Source organism: Erpetoichthys calabaricus, chromosome 3, assembly GCF_900747795.2.
Source record: "Erpetoichthys calabaricus chromosome 3, fErpCal1.3, whole genome shotgun sequence".
Classification (NCBI taxonomy): domain Eukaryota; kingdom Metazoa; phylum Chordata; class Cladistia; order Polypteriformes; family Polypteridae; genus Erpetoichthys; species Erpetoichthys calabaricus.
Window position 1 is genome coordinate 225,162,449 of NC_041396.2, and position 18,543 is coordinate 225,180,991.

Here is an 18,543-nt window from a genome sequence, read left to right on the forward strand (position 1 = left end):
AGACTTGAATTTCTTTGATGTTGGAGAAATCCCATACATCCATTGTCTTGATTGTTATTTGGATTCTGGATCATTATGATGTATCCAAATCTGCTATGTATGACTCCCTCTCTAAATTTCTTCCAGTTCAAATTCATCAGCTCAAGATTCTTCTTACCACATTGGATGCATTATGCACCATTTCAGAGTTCAACATATCTTGACACCCAGAGTGCTTCAACCTTGATCCAGTGTCTGGAAGACTTACAACAAATGTTTAATTGTTAATTATAAATTAATTCAACGGATCCATGTCTAATTCTTACAGTTTCTTCCATTACAGTCACTCTTAAGTTCTCCATTGTGACTGCGTCCATAGTGGCAAATATTTTACTGTTGTCAAAAAGCCTGTTGTTGAAAGCCTGCCCAAATTTAGGTGATTTCTGGAGAGATGCCCTTCTATGATATAATATAATTCTGCAATCCGTTTCAAAATTGTGGCTTATGAAGGTAAGAGGTCTTTGTATATGTTGAGTAGGTTGGAATGAACATGCAGGGGCATAGTGTTCTCATTTATTAGAAAGTCAGTCCTAGTATGATACTTGATTTTGCAGTTTTTGACACTTATGTTGACCTGGTTCTGTAACATATTTTACCACAGCAGAGCAAATTTTTGGTTACTTTCAAAATCAGATCCATAGAACAGTCCTTTCAGCTTTGATCACCTCTCCTAGTATTTGTGTTGTAAATGTGTTCAGAACCTGACATTCTGTACTGATACTGTAAGTACACTCATGCAGCTTCTGCCACAATGCACTCAACATATTTAATAGTGTAATTTGTGTTAGGTTAATTCACGATTCTAAATTTCGAGGTATGAATTATTTTGCGTGTGTACAGAATGTAATTTTTGTATAGCACATTGTGCAGGCTAAGTTTACATTTAGAGATACCATAAAATCAATTTCAGATATCTTAAAATGCAGCTCATCTTTTCAGATATATGAATCTCTGTTCAAAATAAGTTCCTTTAAACTTTAAAACAAAATATATTTTGACACATCTGATGTGCATTTCTGGACATCTTAAAAATATCTTGTATGCATTGTAAGATATCTGAAATTCTTTTCAAAGATATTTCAAATTCTTTTAATTTCCTTTATTCAATGGGGCTTCTTAAGTCTACTACTTTCTAAATGCGTTTGAGATATCACAAAATGTACAGGAAAGAATTTTGAAATGTCTTCAAATGTATTTTGTATTGTAGCACTGCCAGATAAATTTATTTAGTTTTTTCTTTTGTTGCTTTGTTGTGTCATTACCAATGAGAACCCTGTCTCTGGCTGAGCTCATATAGAAAACAGTGTAAGGCCTGAGATGGGCGTATTGGGTATACATCAATAGGGAGGACCTTTGTGAGGTATGAATCTGTTGCAGTGATTTCCATTAGGATGCCATGGAAATGGATGCAGATGTGCTGTTAAAAAAAGATGTGTCAGTGGGCTCTGCGCCCTAGGAATTAAGTTACTCAAACTATTCTATAACATTTCAGTAATCACTTACTGAAAGTTATTACCACATTAATTGACAAGAAGAATTTATAATTAATTGTAGAATTATGGTATTTAAGGTTTCCTCTAGAGTTCCTCTTTCTCTTGCACGATTTGTCTCAAAAACTAATAAGCACATCACCATCTCATAATAGACTGAAATTTCAAGTCTGGTATTTTCCTATCCAGCCATTTCATCTGTAGACTGTCCTCAGGATACTATGACACACAGACAGACACCCATCATCAAGATATCGATGTTTTTGGTATCAGGGGACCCTAAAATGTTGAGATGAGTCAAAAAACGGAGATAAAAATTTTTGACAAGTCTAAAGCTTTAACTCCTCCCCCATAGACAATAGGTTATGGTGTGGTAGATCGCAAAGTAAAAATAGCATGAAAAGGTAAGAAAGGAAGAAGAATACTGAGCCCAAGCTTGATCATTATAAGTGTGAGCTATTCAAAACCAAAAAAGAGATTGCCTCAACGGAGCGCGGAAACCCTACACAGTCTGGACGTAGCCACCTTGAAGAGCTCTCAGTATACTGAAAGAAATGGATGGGACGGTTAAGAAGATCAAAACTGACTGAGCAATTAATAAACTTTTATTCTGGGATAGCACGTCTGAAGAATTGGAAACATTGTGGGATTTTTTATTTTAAGAAGAGACAAAACTAGGTGGACATTGTAAGATATTTTGGGTTTATGTTTTTTCATGTTATTTGTATACTGTATATGTTGGGAAAGGGGTGTGCGATTATGGAATCGGAATATTGTTGTGGAGTTTGTGTGATTGGTATATAGTTGATTTATTACATTTTGATTCTCAGCTCCGTTTCTCTGTGTCATTTTTTTTGTATAAATTAATTTTACCATCGATATAATCTGTTTGCCCCACTGGAAGGGGTCTGAAGACAGTTTGGGGTTTGATATGCAATCCATATCTGAAAACTTGGTGAATCATAGTGTTTTCAACTGCTACAATATCTCTGAAAAGAAGCTATTTTTAGATATATGGAAACACATTTAAGATATTTGAAAATAATATTCATGTTTTTAACCAACAACTTCTGGTCTTTTAAAAGCTACAGTTTAAAATATCCAAATGGGACAGAACCCTATATTAAGATATCAGTTTAGACATTTTACTTGGTTTTGAATTTAGACAGAGGTTAAGTTTCAATTCCTCCAGCTTCAGTATAGCCTTAAATCTCCTAACCAACAAAGGAATAGGAGTCTGGACTATTAGTCTGACTTCAAATGATTACTTTTAGTTTAAATGACCAGTTTTGTTTTTATGAGATGAATTAGTTATAATTTCTATAATATTTGAGCTAGCTTGTCTTACTATCATTTGCAAAGCTTTAGGTTACTGTATGTACCCCTAGGAAGCAATATGCCTATGGCTAATAGTCATTCTTTATGCATAACCTCAAAGGTTAAACACTTTTTAACTAGTACATGTTTTGTAATAAAACCTCAGGGGCTAAGTAGTTTTCTTATTACGTATTCCATAAATAATATTTTATAAGCAACCTCAGCGTCTATGTCACATTTCTAAGTGTGTGTTTCAGAATAAAAGTTTCAGAAGCTAGACAGCTTAACATGTGTTATAAGTAATTCAAACCCTAACTATTAAGGAATACTCACCAAATATGAATAGACTGTGAACCTCAAAGGCTGAGTTCCAACGTGTTGTCTGGAGAAAAGCATTAATTACAATGACAGCAGAAATATTATCAGTAAAATACTTGAAATTCTACTAACAGCAAACTCAAAATTAGATACGGTAACAGAACAGAATAAAATTATAAAATACAAAAAGAAAGGGAATAGACTTACAATTTGCCTGTCATACAACCCACAGCTTAACCCTGTAATGTCCCATACCCTACAAGTATACTGCAATGGTTCAACTAATGGACATTGAGTAGATGAATGCAAATAAGGGTGAGTAAGAGGGGAGCAGACAAGAGGACAAATAATTGACAGTTCTTTATTAAAGCAAGGTGATAAACACATCAGTTTCTATTAAAAGCTGAAGTGAAAAAATACACTGGTAAGTCTATCAAAAAACCATACTGTTCATGTATACGAGTATATTGGTAGATAAAAAGAAAAACATTCAAGAAACAAACAAAATCTCTATTACTCTCCTGTTCCATCCTCCTTTATCCAGACTGCTGGAAGGGAGCACCAAGTACCTTCCAAGTCAAAAACAAAAAACATATCACCAATCCCAGTAGCAGCACTAGTCCTGTTCCCTTCCTCTTTGTTCATTGTTCAAAAGGACCACCAAGTCTCAACAAAAATCCAAGCCATTTTCCCTTTTCCTCATCCTCTTAAGCTGCTAAAGGAGAAAAAAGGACTTCCTGCAAAATAAACAAAACACAAATAAAACTCCAAGTCCAGCTCACCAGCGCTGGGTTTCTTTAAGTATGAGTTGCAATGTTGCTGCCATTGGGTTGTTGGTCACTGCTGTATTAACAAAACTCAAATTAATAAACAAAACACAAATGAAACTAAAGTCCAGCTCATCACATTTATTTCTGCTTCACTATGCTCTAGAGGATAAATGTGGTGAAACACACCTCACCTCACTTCCTCCAATTACAAAGTGTGCCCCTATGTAGTGTGTTGTAAGTGTAATAATCTAGAAGAAATCCTTCAAATTTTCCACCTACGCTTGTGCGAGTGTGCTCCACCATAGTCACTCCAACTCTCAATTACCCTCTGGCAAGTAATCAATTTCTGTCTCTGTTAAGCACTTTTCTCTCTTTGTCTTCTAAAATCCAAGGGTGTAGCACTTTGCCGTGCACACCCGTGCAACTGCTTCACCATTTCTCTCTACTGAAGTTCTCATGACACCACCTTTCAGTGCTCAACATAAACATCCTTGCCTAACTCTTTAAACCCAAAAGAAAACTTTAAAATAGTTACACAATCACATGCACACCTAGAGGAAGAAACCATTGCCATACTACATACCCCTAAGAGCACATAACTGGGGTCTGCTTTATTATTATGCATATTCATACTGATTGTAAGAGCCAATCCAAAAATGTTTAAAGTTAATGTTAAAATGCACAAAAGTGTTTCTTTGTTTAGAATATGAGTTTCTCATAGCTACATAGATTATGAATGATTCTGTTTAACCCTCAAGCTAACTTCTATTGGAACTTCCTTATTGCTCAGCTTCATTAATAAAGGTTTAGTCAGTCTATAGTTAGCTAGAAACATAATTGTTTGATTTGCCTTGTTTTCAAAGAGGTCACAATGTTATGCATTTTTCTGACCGCTCATGTTTCACGTCTGCATGTTTGACTGTGGGCGGCACGGTGGCGCAGTGGGTAGCGCTGCTGCCTCGCAGTTGGGAGACCTGGGGACCCGGGTTCACTTCCCGGGTCCTCCCTGCGTGGAGTTCGCGTGTTCTCCCCGTGTCTGCGTGGGTTTCCTCCGGGCGCTCCGGTTTCCTCCCACAGTCCAAAGACATGCAGGTTAGGTGGATTGGCGATTCTAAATTGGCCCTAGTGTGTGCTTGGTGTGCGGGTGTGTTTGTGTGTGTCCTGTGGTGGGTTGGCACCCTGCCCAGGATTGGTTCCCTGCCTTGTGCCCTGTGTTGGCTGGAATTGGCTCCAGCAGACCCCCGTGACCCTGTGTTCGGATTCAGCGGGTTGGAAAATGGATGGATGGATGGATGTTTGACTGTATATTGTATAGAGAACTTATAAGAGAAACTAAAAGAAACATAACAAGATATATAAGCCTTTAACAGAAACATCTTATATAAGAACTTTTATTTTGAAGTATCAGTTTTTCTCTGTTTTACTTTGAATTTTCACTAAAACGTTTAAAACTAAGACACTTGAACTGTGGAATTATTTGCATGCATATGTGTCAATGAGTCACACTCATTGCCTGAATCCCATGAGAAAGCAGAAGCAGCAGAATTGTTGGAAACCAGATATATTATAACAGAAACATATCTTTCTGAAATTAACCCCTAAAGATTTATCATAAAATTATGTTAAAATATGATCAAACATGTCTATGAAAATATTACATGCCATAGACATTCTTGAATTCATTTTAGTGATCTATGAAGACATAACACCGTTCATTTCAGCAGTTTCATAACATTATTATTTTTTTTTACTAGAGTAAAACAGCAGTTTATTTCTGATGAAATTTCCTTCTTTCAAATGCCCTAATTTTCTACATCAGGAAATGAATTTCAGATAATCTGAACAAATCTGAAATGTGTTTAAGATATCTTATTCATATTTCAAGAAAAATTACAATAAAATCCAGACCATGTCTGAAATGCATTTCCAGATATGTTAAGCAGCATCTTATGCATTCTGAGATATTTCAGTTGGATTTCAAAATATCTTAAAATTACTTCCAGTAGCATTTCAAGACATTTAAAATTAATTTTAAGACTTCTTAAAATAACAGGAAGTCCCATTGAAAATATAGGCAATTTCACAGAAAGTCAGCGAGACCACATTTGAATTGTATCTCACATATCTGAAAATGCACACCATGTTAGTTTAAAATATCTTGGTATGTCAATGGCATGGGTACTTATTTTAATATATATCAAAAGGTATATCAGATATCTTAAAGTACATTTCAGATACCTGAGAGTAACCAAATTGTCACTTTAAGATACTTTGAAGCACATTTGTGATATTTGAAAATGCATTTAAGATATCTTGAAACAGGCATATTTTCAGTTATCTATAATTAATTTTAAGATATTTTAAATTACATTTTGAGATATCTCTGGATGTTATTTTGACTTGCCCTCCTAACAAGAATAAACTGAACTGAATTGAATTGAATTGAATTGCAGGTCTTTAATAAATTGTAGTCAACTCTATTATGAAACAGTGTGTGACACCTACAAAAAGCTCCACAAGCCAGGTCAGGTCTCCGTGAATGCATGGAATGGGCCAAACCTCAGCTCTACTAGCCTGCTTTAGCCAACGCAGGTCTAAAAAAGGGTTTAAGCCTCAAAATATACTTAAAGTTTCCAAAAAATATCCAGAAGAAGGCTGTCTTACTATTTTTATTTTAAAGAAAACACATGTTTAACACAAAGCAAGTCGTCCCAACTTCCATCTCAGGTAGACTGCCCAAGATGGCACCTCCTACGGATTTCAGGCATTCTGGGAGAAATGGGGGCATCTAGGTGGATGGACGAAGAAAGTGATGTCAGGGATGAAACAGTGTCAATCCTCCTTTCTGCAGAAAGGGAAGAAGAGAGGTTGATAGAATGTTACCATTGCAAAAGTGCCAATTTCCATCTGACTTAGGGACTAGAACAATGGGAATGGACCGGGGACTAAAACATTTCTCAATCATATCAAGATCCAGCTTATTACGATATTGGTGATTTCTGACAACAGCCCCCGGTTCCACAACAATGTTGTGCACAAACAGAGTTGTTCATTTATCACATCCGGGACTGGCTGTCTCTAGCTTGTCACTCTTTGGATGTCTCATTTGTTCTGAAATTAAGGTTAGTTTGAGTGAAGAAGAAGTAAGGCTGGGGATCGCAATCCCTTTCTTTCCAGGGCTTCAACAAATTTATGTGGTATACCCAGTATACTTGCAAATATGTGACCAAACCCTTCCATACCTTAATTTCCTTAATTTCATATGGATCTTGCCAATGGTCCAGTAGTTTGGAATGGGAAATAGCAATGATTACCATGACACAGTCCCTGGGGCAGAACTTGTGGAGCGTTGTGCCACAACACCGAGCCTGAGCTGATTGGACATGTTCAGCGTTTTCTTTTAAGATGGGCCAAATTTTAGCAAATCCAGTGGAGTAATACTCCATGACGCCTTGCCTTCCATCTTCATAGATACACCCCTGGAAGCTCTGCGAAATGCGTGAAAATTAGACCAAGGAGTCGATCCGGGGCCCCCTGGACGCCGGGGCCCTAGGCGGTCGCCTACTTCGCCTATGCCTAAGGCCGAGCCTGATATCTGTCCGCTAGAATCCAGCTAACTATGCCACTGTAATGAAAGAGAAGAATAATGTCAAAGATTTGGGGCACCTTGTAGCAAACCCTGTATAAATGGAATGATTGAATTGAGGGAAAATGCATGTATAAATCAAAAAAGTGAGTTGTTCCGAATTCCATCTCAGGTAGACTGACCAAGATTTCAGGCATTCTGGGAGGAAGAGGTGGGTCCAGCTGGACAGACCCTGACAATGACATAAGGGATGGAAAAGTATCAATCTTGCTTTCTGAAGAAGAGGAAGAAGAGATGCCGCTAGCACACATCTTCATCTCCTGTTTTGCCAGAGAATTACTATGACCTCACCTTATAGATAGATAGATAGATAGATAGATAGATAGATAGATAGATAGATAGATAGATAGATAGATAGATAGATAGATAGATAGATAGATAGATAGATAGATAGATTTGGAATTGAAGAGTCGCATAGTGTGGGGGAGGAACGATCTCATCAGTCTGTCAGTGGAGCAGGACAGTAACAGCAGTCTGTTGCTGAAGCTGCTCCTCTGTCTGGAGATGATACTGTTCAGTGGGTGCAGTGGATCCTCCATGATTGACAGATATAACAGATGCAAAACGGATGCGGATGTGCCGTTAACATGTGTCGGTATGGGCTCCCCCTTGCATATCCTTGCATATATTGATTGAGGAGATCGTTCCTCCCCCAAACTATGCGACTCTTCAATTCCACCCGGGGGGGGTAAACGTTAACATTTAACATTATACAAAGTTATTGTCTTTTTTTCACCTGCATTATTATCATTCTTTAATTTAATATTATTTATTGTATCAGTATGCTGCTGCTGGAAAATGTGAATTTCCCATTGGGATTAATAAAGTATCTATCTATCTATCTATCTATCTATCTATCTATCTATCTATCTATCTATCTATCTATCTATCTATCTATCTATCTATCTATCTATCTATCTATCTATCCCTGAGCTGCATAAAGGCTGGTTTATATCCCGCATGCGCTGCAGATGGGACGGCCGTGTATTCCAAATGGGGACTTTCAATGACAGGCTGGTTATGAATGTGCCAGAATAATGAATGAAGGGTTGAATATGACGCAACCAGTCATCAAAACAAAAGGTAGGCATGCAAAACATTTGAAATTTATCTGCCCATCATCCCCGTGCCTTGGGAATTCAGTTGTCCCTTCTGATTTGGCGTGGCACACTAAGGTGTGATTGTCACAGTTTTCCTTGTGTTAGCACATCTTTGCATACCATTTCTCATGCAAAATGCTGGCCTGTCCGTCAGTAAACTTGTACAAGCAGTCGCTTGCCCGCTGTTTCGTCACTCACAGTGATGTGATGTGAAGTCTGCGTTTTAAGGTTGAAGGTGTATTACAGTCATTTTACCAGGGTGCTCTGTGATTGACAGCAGACAGTAAACTTTGTTAAAATGGTATAAAAATGCCAGTTTGTTAGTTGTTACTTCAGTTGTTTTGGCGTGTGCACAATATGTTCTGCTACCAATAAATTCTTCAATGAGAGCTCATCAACAAAGAATCATGGAAAATAAGATTTAGTAAAAAAAATAACAGTGATAATTATAATAATAAATTCATTACTTGACACCCAAGAACTCTGTACAAAGACATTTTAAAAACAAATCATTAAAATAAATGTACCAATCTAATTTCACGCCATAGATGGTGCCTTGCTCTTAAACATATACTTATGCAGTTTTTTCTGGGGGACAGGGAAACAATTTCAAGAGGAAAGGCTTTGTTGTGGGACTCAAATTTAACCTCTGTCATATGAGTTATTAAGACCGTGTGAATGAAATAGTTTAAGTTCTGTAAAAAAAAATCTCTTGCCTATCATGACCACCCATTTAAATTGGAGAAGGATCTCATATTTCAAAAGGGAAAAATCTTATTTATAATATTATGCACTTTTTTGATTTTATGCACTTTGAGATGTGCTTGGGTCAGATGTGAGCAAAATGTTTATTTTTTTGTTTCAAAAGTGTAAAAAAAGTATTGCTGCTACCTCAGATTCTGTTCAGTTATAGTTTTTGTGATTTTTTTTTTTAATACGTTTTTGATGTGCCTGTGTCAGATGTGACCAAATGTAAAAGGGAAACAATAAATAAACATTACTTGTTTTTAAACACATTCATTTGTGTTGATTTATAAATTTGTCATTACCTGCTGCTTACCAGCCGCTGAAAATGTCTGGCCCAGCTAAATTTCTTGGTTTGAAAACCTGGCCCAACTGAAATTGTAATTGAATAGCCCTGCTTTAAGTTGTTTGCCATGCGCATGACAACTTGCATTTATTTACTTAGCCATTCCTTTGAAATATTGGCTTGATTCCAAAAAACTGCCATCCGAATATAATCATTTTATTCTGACATGTATAAAAATGTGAAAGCAATGTACATTTTCCCATAATAAATCGTCTTTCCTGATTGATATCTGGATATTTCAATTTCAAAATAAAATTAATTACATCTCTCAACCAGAGGCAATTGCAAAGTACAGCCTACTGCATACTCACAAGCTGATTCTTGGTTGAGATCAATAAAGGCTGTGTACAGAGCACTCCCTAGAGCAACAGCAGTTATGTCAGACATTGCCTTGAGAATAAAGTGAGAGATCACATTTTTAAATTGTGTGCATTCATAAACTTCTGTCTGTTTATCAGCATTCTACAATATTGTGATATTCAGCACTATCATCCTTGTGAGATATTTTATCCTCCCACCCACCAATCCATCCCTTTGAATTTTCTATTCCCACATTTTTCTGGTTGCAGTCAAAGAAAGTCAGAAGCAATAAACAGACATAAGAAATCAGCCGTGAATGGTGTTCCAGTCCATTTGTATTGTATTATATAGTCATGTACATACTCACACCAATTCACTATGCGCCAGTTCAAAATATTCAGTCACTCTAACAGAAGGAGAAATCAATAGTTGTACATTTATGAATGCATGTAAAAATACTTTTATTTAGGTGTGACCTTTTTCAAGACATTCATTATTGATAAAAAAAATGTAGTGAGAAATGCACGCAGGGAAAATGTGTGCAACGGCAAATGAGTGTATTGAATTACAAAAAAATCAGTGTGCCTTTGATTCAGCAAATTATATATTTTGCCATTTGATAACAAGTGAAATTGAGACTACTGAACACAATTAGCAGAGAAAACAATTTTATAATATTACCACTACTAAATATACAGCATTACATATATTATGAAACAATTAATCTATTACTATTAGATCAGTTGTTAAATTGGGTGGCATTGTTGTAATGTATACTTGTAAAACAAAGATAAACATTTAAGACAACTCATTGTTATAAACTTCTAACAAAAGAGCCTACCCCACATATTAACAATGTAATTAAAATGGTTATACATGACACATATCAAAAAAGCATTATCAATAATACACTGTTTTTATTATCAATACATTTTTGCATACAATTATTTTTTATTCTTTCCTAAAATACACATAAACCCTTTAGGAAGACCTATGGTTTCTGTCAATGGTTCCTGATTACAATCAGCCACTCACTTTATTGATTATTACATTTTGAGTTGTGTTGGTCTTTCCCAATGTTATATTAGACATTTGGGGGATTTCTCTATGATAAACAATTTTTGATATATAAGCCCTCCTTTCTTTTAGTAATGTTTCATATAGAATCTTTATATACTGTTCTCAATACTTTATTGCAACCTTGTGCTTATCAATTAGATTTTATTGTGTTTTTTAACTCATGTTTCAAGTATTGCTCGTCAATGGAGTTATTTTGCTTTCAATGACTGTTTCCACTGACAACATAAACCAATAGTGATGGAGGCTGCAGTGCCAGTGTAACCAACTTATATGTATCTCGCTTATGCATATGTATTTATTTAATACATCTTGAAATTGTATAGATTCATAGAAGATGTTTGTATCATAACACTTTATGGATATACACACATACTGTACGTGAGCACCTGTTAGTGTAATTTGAGATTCACACTTCATTATAGTTTCTTTTTTGATATAACTGGATGTATTGAATAAGCTATGTTCTATCTTATGTTGTTCAGCAAACCTACAGATAGAAATACTTTACTGTATATCTCAAGCTTCTTCACAATTTTCCTATTTAAGGTGCATTTTTTCCCAAATAAATATATTTATTAATTTATCACCTTTTCACGACAAAGGTTAGTTGTCTAAAACTATTTGCAGGGCTGTAAACATGTTGTTTACGCCAATAGAGAAACGCTATTCACACCACATAATCATAGACAAACAAACCCCTAATTAGAGTATTGTTTGCACTTTTACATATTCACATTCTGAAAATCATTTATGCTGATGTACTTGATCTTCTTAATTTACTTCCTTTTAAGCTAACAACCTTGTTTACATTTTCAAATGGCAGAAATATTAAGGATTTTACAATGAGTAATTTACATACTACAGTGTATTCTGTGAAATAATCTTCTAATTTAAAATCTGGTCACTATCTTTGCCAACAAATGTTCTTAACGGAGACTATAGCAACACTTCACTTGGAATTCTTACCCTAAAACCTAGATCTACTATCTGCAGCACAAAAGGCATCACTTATTTACTAATATATTTCTACCCTTTGCTTTATGTTGGACAAACCATCTGTAGTATCCACCATCAGATAGCTGCAAATAAAATTCACATCAGACAAGGTTCAGATAAGCATCCAGTAGGCTGGCACTTCAGTAAGTTAAAACATTCAATTATGACCTAAAATTCATGCTCTGGTCCTTTCTAGGGTGGCGTCTTACAATCAGTTATAACAAAGGAAGGTGTTTTGGATTTACAAGTTAAAAACCGGTGGCACAGTGGCGCAGTTGCCTCGCAGTTAGGAGACCCGGGTTCGCTTCCCGGGTCCTCCCTGCGTGTAGTTTGCATGTTCTCCCCGTGTCTGCATGGGTTTCCTCTGGGTGCTCCGGTTTCCTCCCACAGTCCAAAGACATGAGGGTTAGGTGCATTGGAGATCCTAAATTGTTCTTGGTGTGTGTGTGTTTGTGTGTGTGCGTGTGCCCTGCGGTGGGCTGGTGCCCTGCCTGGGGTTTGTTTCCTGCCTTGTGCCCTGTGTTGGCTGGGATTGACTCCAGCAGACCCCTGTGACCCTGTAGTTAGGATGTAGCAGGTTGGATAATGGATGGATGGAAGTTAAACACCAGTGTTTCATACAGTTTAAATGAGATCAATATTTTGAGTTACTTTATTTGAAAGCTTAAAACTTAAATTAAACAAAAAATTCAACAAAATTTAAATTAAACAAAATTTAATAAGTTAAACTATTGCTGACACATATTTATTTCTTTAATGTAAGGCAAATTTGCCCAGCATCCCATGGTATGTGCATTGGTATGTATGTATGTTGATGTATATATTCCTATTCCCTCCTGGATATAGTCTGACAATTTTCTATGGATTAATACCAGAGGTGGCCTTAGGAGTGTGCGGGGCCTAGAACTGACCAACCCCACGCGGGACCAGTTACGTCAAACACTGTTACCAGTTTCTGTGGACTGTATAAACTTGCGCACGTATTTAATAAAAATAATGTTAACATACACAGGATTTTCTCATTACAGTATTCAGCTGAATTTCTGCAAGATAACACGCGGACTTTATCAAAATATAACAATATTAAAAAAGTGCAATTCATAATTCATGACAATACCACAACAGTGCAAAATGCCGTGTCATGCGGAAATTAGCAGGGCCTCTTCTAGAAAAGTTCCCAAATTCCAAGTATACTCTGAGTCTCGATATGCAGGATGTCATAGTCATAGCTCACGCTGATGTCATGTCAGCAGGTTATCTTTAGCGATACATGTTTTTGTGCATTAATATTCGGACTATGGAATGTTTTCAAAGACGTACATGTACGGAATTTGACCTTGAAGAGGGATTTTAAAAGGGTTCCTCTTAGAAGCATCTCAAATATATATATATATATATATAAATATATATATACTAGGGGGCTCCACCCCCTGCTCGCTTCGCTCTCCAACCCCTGTGCACAGTCTCAAAGTTGAGCAGTTATGCATTTCACTACATATTGTACTGTGTATATAATTGCATGTAACAAATAAAATTAGTTTTGTTTTGAACATTGCTCTGAACATAACGATTGTATTTCTGTTCATTTAGGAAAATAACTAGACTCTGTAAAAACGTGGCATATGTAAAATAGGTAGTTGACACAAACAATTCCATTCAACAATTGCTGATATAAAATGTACATTTATATTGCCACTTTGCACTGCTGCCCTGTTTACATCATTGCTGGAGGTTATATTCCTTCCCCTACTACCTTATATTAGAATAGGCCAGTTTGGAAAAAAAAGACTTAAAAAATGAAAAATGTTAAGGATATAATGGTACAATGTCACAGTGGTTAACAATGTCTTGTCTGAGTTCTTTGGGTTGCATCCTGGACTTGGCACTGCCTGAAAACAGCTTGCATATATTAATGGGTTCTATGTGGGTTTTTGTTTCATATTCCACAGAGATGAAATTTACATTAATTGCGGACTTTTACAGAAATATATGTGAGCCTCTGTATGTGCAGTATGTGTGTGTCGATTAGTACTGATTGCACTCTTCAGACCATTGTTAACAAGATAGGCACTGAGTCTCCACACTAGACTGTAAAAGCAGTTTAGAGTATGGATGGAAACAAAATCAATACAAAATCATCAGCCAATGTAGTTTAATTTAGTAAACAAGAGACTGAGCTTGTGTGAAAGCTTTATTTTTGCTTGAAAGTAAAAAAAATGTACCACCAGCAATGAAAACCTAATAGCAAATGCAACTCCTTTCAGATTATTTTTTTTCACATGTCTCTGTAAATTAAGATGTTGCTAGCAGATACCAAATGAACCACTTACAATATGAAGGAAATGCATTGCCCTGCATGGTGCCAATTTATCTGTTTGAAACACCAGCACATCCTAATGACCATCCATACTTCAGGTTGCTGAAAATAACTTGCATTCTTTAGAGATGTATATACATGACCTTTGGAGCAACAGAATATTAAGAATATACATATTTCATCTTGCACTTCTTACGAAAGTATGTCAAGTACCAATTTGTACAGTGTAAATGTGTGAATGGTGCATTAAACAAGGGCATGTGTTTTACTTAACTGAAATAAATGACTGCTTTGTAACTTTCCATTGCACCAGTTGTCATCATTTTTTGAAAATTAAAACTATATTTTGACAGGAGCACTGCACTGCATTCTTCTGAATCTTGAATAACTCTTATGATATATTATTAGATTTAAAACAGTGAGAGTGGGCAACTTACATATGCACTGACAGAGAAGAACTTATAAAGGGAGAAAAAGAAACACAAGCAATTGCAACAAACATCCAATCCTGCCCATTGCTGTCAATTTTTAAATTTTGGTTAACATACTTTCTCATGAACCTCTGTCCATCAGACCTCTTTCTCTTTATGTCACATCAGCTTCTGCTAAGATCTGAAATCTTCTTTCCTTCACTGATCTCAATTTATTCTATTTCTGGTTAGGGTCCATAATTTATATTCTACTCTATTGCTACTTACACGGTCAAGAGTTACTCAAGAAATGAACTGATTTTGAATAACTGAAGAGATGGTATTTCTTTTGAGCTACATGTCCTATTTACTGTAACTTTTAAGACTGCAGTGTGCTTACCCTGGATGGACGTGTCTGTTGCAGTTCACTGAAGAAGTTGAATTTTGGAGTTTACTATTAAGATTTCTTCTCCAGATGTTAACAAGTGAATTATCCTCCATGGTGGAAGCTATTTCTTGTACACAGTACACTTCATCTACTGCATTAAGGTACATTCTCTCCAATAATTTTTGTGGTATAAATCAACATCTTAATTAAAGTAAGCAACTTATCATCTAACATGACAAATCAGTAATCAGACAGGAGAAAAGCTGTTCAATGTATCTTTTAATGACTCCTTGGCAAAATGCCTTGGAGGAAGCAGTCTTCAAAACCAGTCTGTTACAGCATGGTGTGGGAGATGGCCGGCTGTTCATCCTGGCCAATACCCCCAGGCCGCTAGATGGAGCCCTCCCTGTAGCATGGAAGTGCCCCGAAGACCAGCAGGGAATTATGGACAATGGAGTTTTTATTCCCAACCATGCTGGACACCGTGGGGCCCACCAGAGGATGCTGGAGGGAGGCTCAAGGACTTATACGTGCCCTATAACCCGGAAGCACGTCATGATCATATGACCAGAAGGAACGACGTGTTTCCGGGTTGAAGAGAAGGACTTTTTATCTGACCCGGAAGTGATAAGAAATCACATGGACTGTAGGATTGGAAACACTTCCGGGTCAGGGAATATAAAAGGACTGTGGGAAAGCCCAGACGCTGAGCTGAGCTGGGAGGTAGGGTGGCGAAGTGTCTGGGAGTGGAGGATTGTTATTGATTAGTGTACGTGTATGTGTAGTGTGGAGTGGAGGGTGCTTTATGCACATTATTATTATAAAATAAATAATAATTATAGTTTTACCAGGTGTTTGGAGTGGTATCTGTGGGTTCAAGGGAGCTCTAGCGCCCCCCTACTGCTACAATGGTCAGAGAAACAAAGAATAGAGGCTCATTTTATAAAATATTGAACTTACATACAGTGTCAATCATGCATTCATTTTATTCCGTCTGGTTCTTTGGTTTACACTCAAATGACTTCTATAAAATAAAAGTTGGTTATATTATATTCTGGTTCTTATACCTTTGAGTTGAGCCACCACCCTTGAAATTGCTGTGCATATAACAACTGTCTATTCTGGTTGTTTACAGGATATCTACTGACTTCTTAGTCATCTCTTAGTCATCTTTCAGTACATTTTGATGTTCACTTGACCTTTATCTGGTTTCCTGATATGCCTGAAAAGGTTTCCGACATTTATTAACCCTTTATGCTATTTCTATAAAGTGAATGCTGTTACCCTAAAATTATTCTTCCACATGACGCTAGAAAGAAAAAGTGGCAGAGTAAGAAAATACACAAAGAAAAATGATTATAGCAGAATTATAATAATAATAATAAATTTTATTTTCTGCATGCTAATGTGGGAAGCTGGGGGCCAGCAGGAATTGGTGGACACTTTTATTATGAATAACATTTATGAAGTAAATTCTGTTGAGGGGATCAGACTGGGAAAGTGTGCAGTGCTCTAGGAAAAAACCTGTGGAATGCTAGACAGCCCAATCCTGGATTAATAACTCTAACTCTGTGAATTATTGCAGGTCTTCATACTTCATACCTCACTGTGTACCTCAAACAAGTTGTACACTAGTGACCTTAAACATCACTCATGGGTTGAGGGACCACCAGATTTGTTATAACAACCCTAGATGTGATTGTAGGACATGGCTCAGAAGGAATACCGGGGTGGATATTAAAGGATACTGTCAAAGCTGTATAAGATCTTAACACTAGAATTACCAAAGCCTACGTAAAAACTCGTAAATCCAGCCCACCTTAAATCCCATAGCACCTCTCCGTCAGCGTCTTTTGTGCTGTAAATGTGCCGATAAAGACAAGCAGCAAGCAACCTGCTATTCCATCCCCCCCACTGCCGCAGAATGTGCACAAAGTTCTCCCAGCTCATGCCTTGATTATCTAGCAGTGAAGTGCTGGCGTTTTAGAGTGGAAATAATAGATCGTTATTTGGAACACATGCATTTCATGTGTGTTCCGTTTCTACAATAATCTGTGTAAACACATTGCTAAAACAGAAATGTTTTTCATATTCTAGTAATAAATGACAAAATGTAGACATAAACTATATAATGTGTGAAGCCTGAAGTGCAAAGGTCAAATAAACACTTTAACAAAAGGTTCAAGGACGATACGGCAAGAATTGCTGACTTGTAATCAAGGGTCCCCCGGTTTGATCCTAACTGCTACCTGTATTTACCATTTTTAGTAGTGAGCTGCTCTTATTGTTAATATTATACAATAAACACATACATTTGGTTTGTGTCTGTAACAGCTGGTGTACTTTTATAGTACTTGTAAAACTTGTAGAAGTTAGCATTATTTTTTTCAGGTGCATACTAATTCAGTGTGAGCAGGAACACTCAATAAAGCTGAATAAAAAAAATTCAAGTGACGGTGAGACACAAAGAAGGCAGATTCACCAGCGTTTGTGTGTCAGCTTTTATCCCTCCAGATCAAAGAATTTCCAGTTCCACTGTCTCAAAACACCACTCACATCTACAGTTATTCCCAGTTTCAAATAAAAACTAATAGCGTCAGATCCCTGTATGGGGTGGGGGGGGGGTGGTATGCGGTGGGTTGGGGGGTTTGCGGTAGTATGTATTGTGATTGTGACTGAGAGAATAAAAGTGAAAAAAAAAAAAAAACACTAACTTTTACAAGTACTATAAAAGTACACCGGCTGTTACAGACACAAACCAAATGTATGTGTTTATTGTATAATATTAACAATAAGAGCAGCTCACTACTGAAAATGGTAAATTTGCAGGGGAGATGGTTTCAAAGTCACGACCTCAGGTTTATAAGTCGGCAGTTCTAACCATTGCACCACGGAAGCTGTCATGTTTTTCTTGCACCTTTTGTGAAAGTGTTTATTTGATATTTGGCCATCAGCCTTCACACATTATACAGTTCATGTCTACATTTTCTCATTTATTACTAAAATGTGAAAAACGTTTCTGTTTTAACAATGTGTTTACATAGATTGTTCTAGACACAAAACACACATCAAATTATGTCCCCTTACAATTCTGGGTAGCTCACTCCCAGATAATCAATCAAGGCAGGAACTGGGAGAACTTCTTGCCCGTTCTGAGGTGGTGGGGGGATGGTATAGCAGGCTGCTTGCTGCTTGGGCTTATCGACCCATTTAGAAGGCAAAAGTCGCTGACTGAGAGGTGCAAAGGGATTTAAGGTGGGCCGGATTTACGAGTTTTTTCGT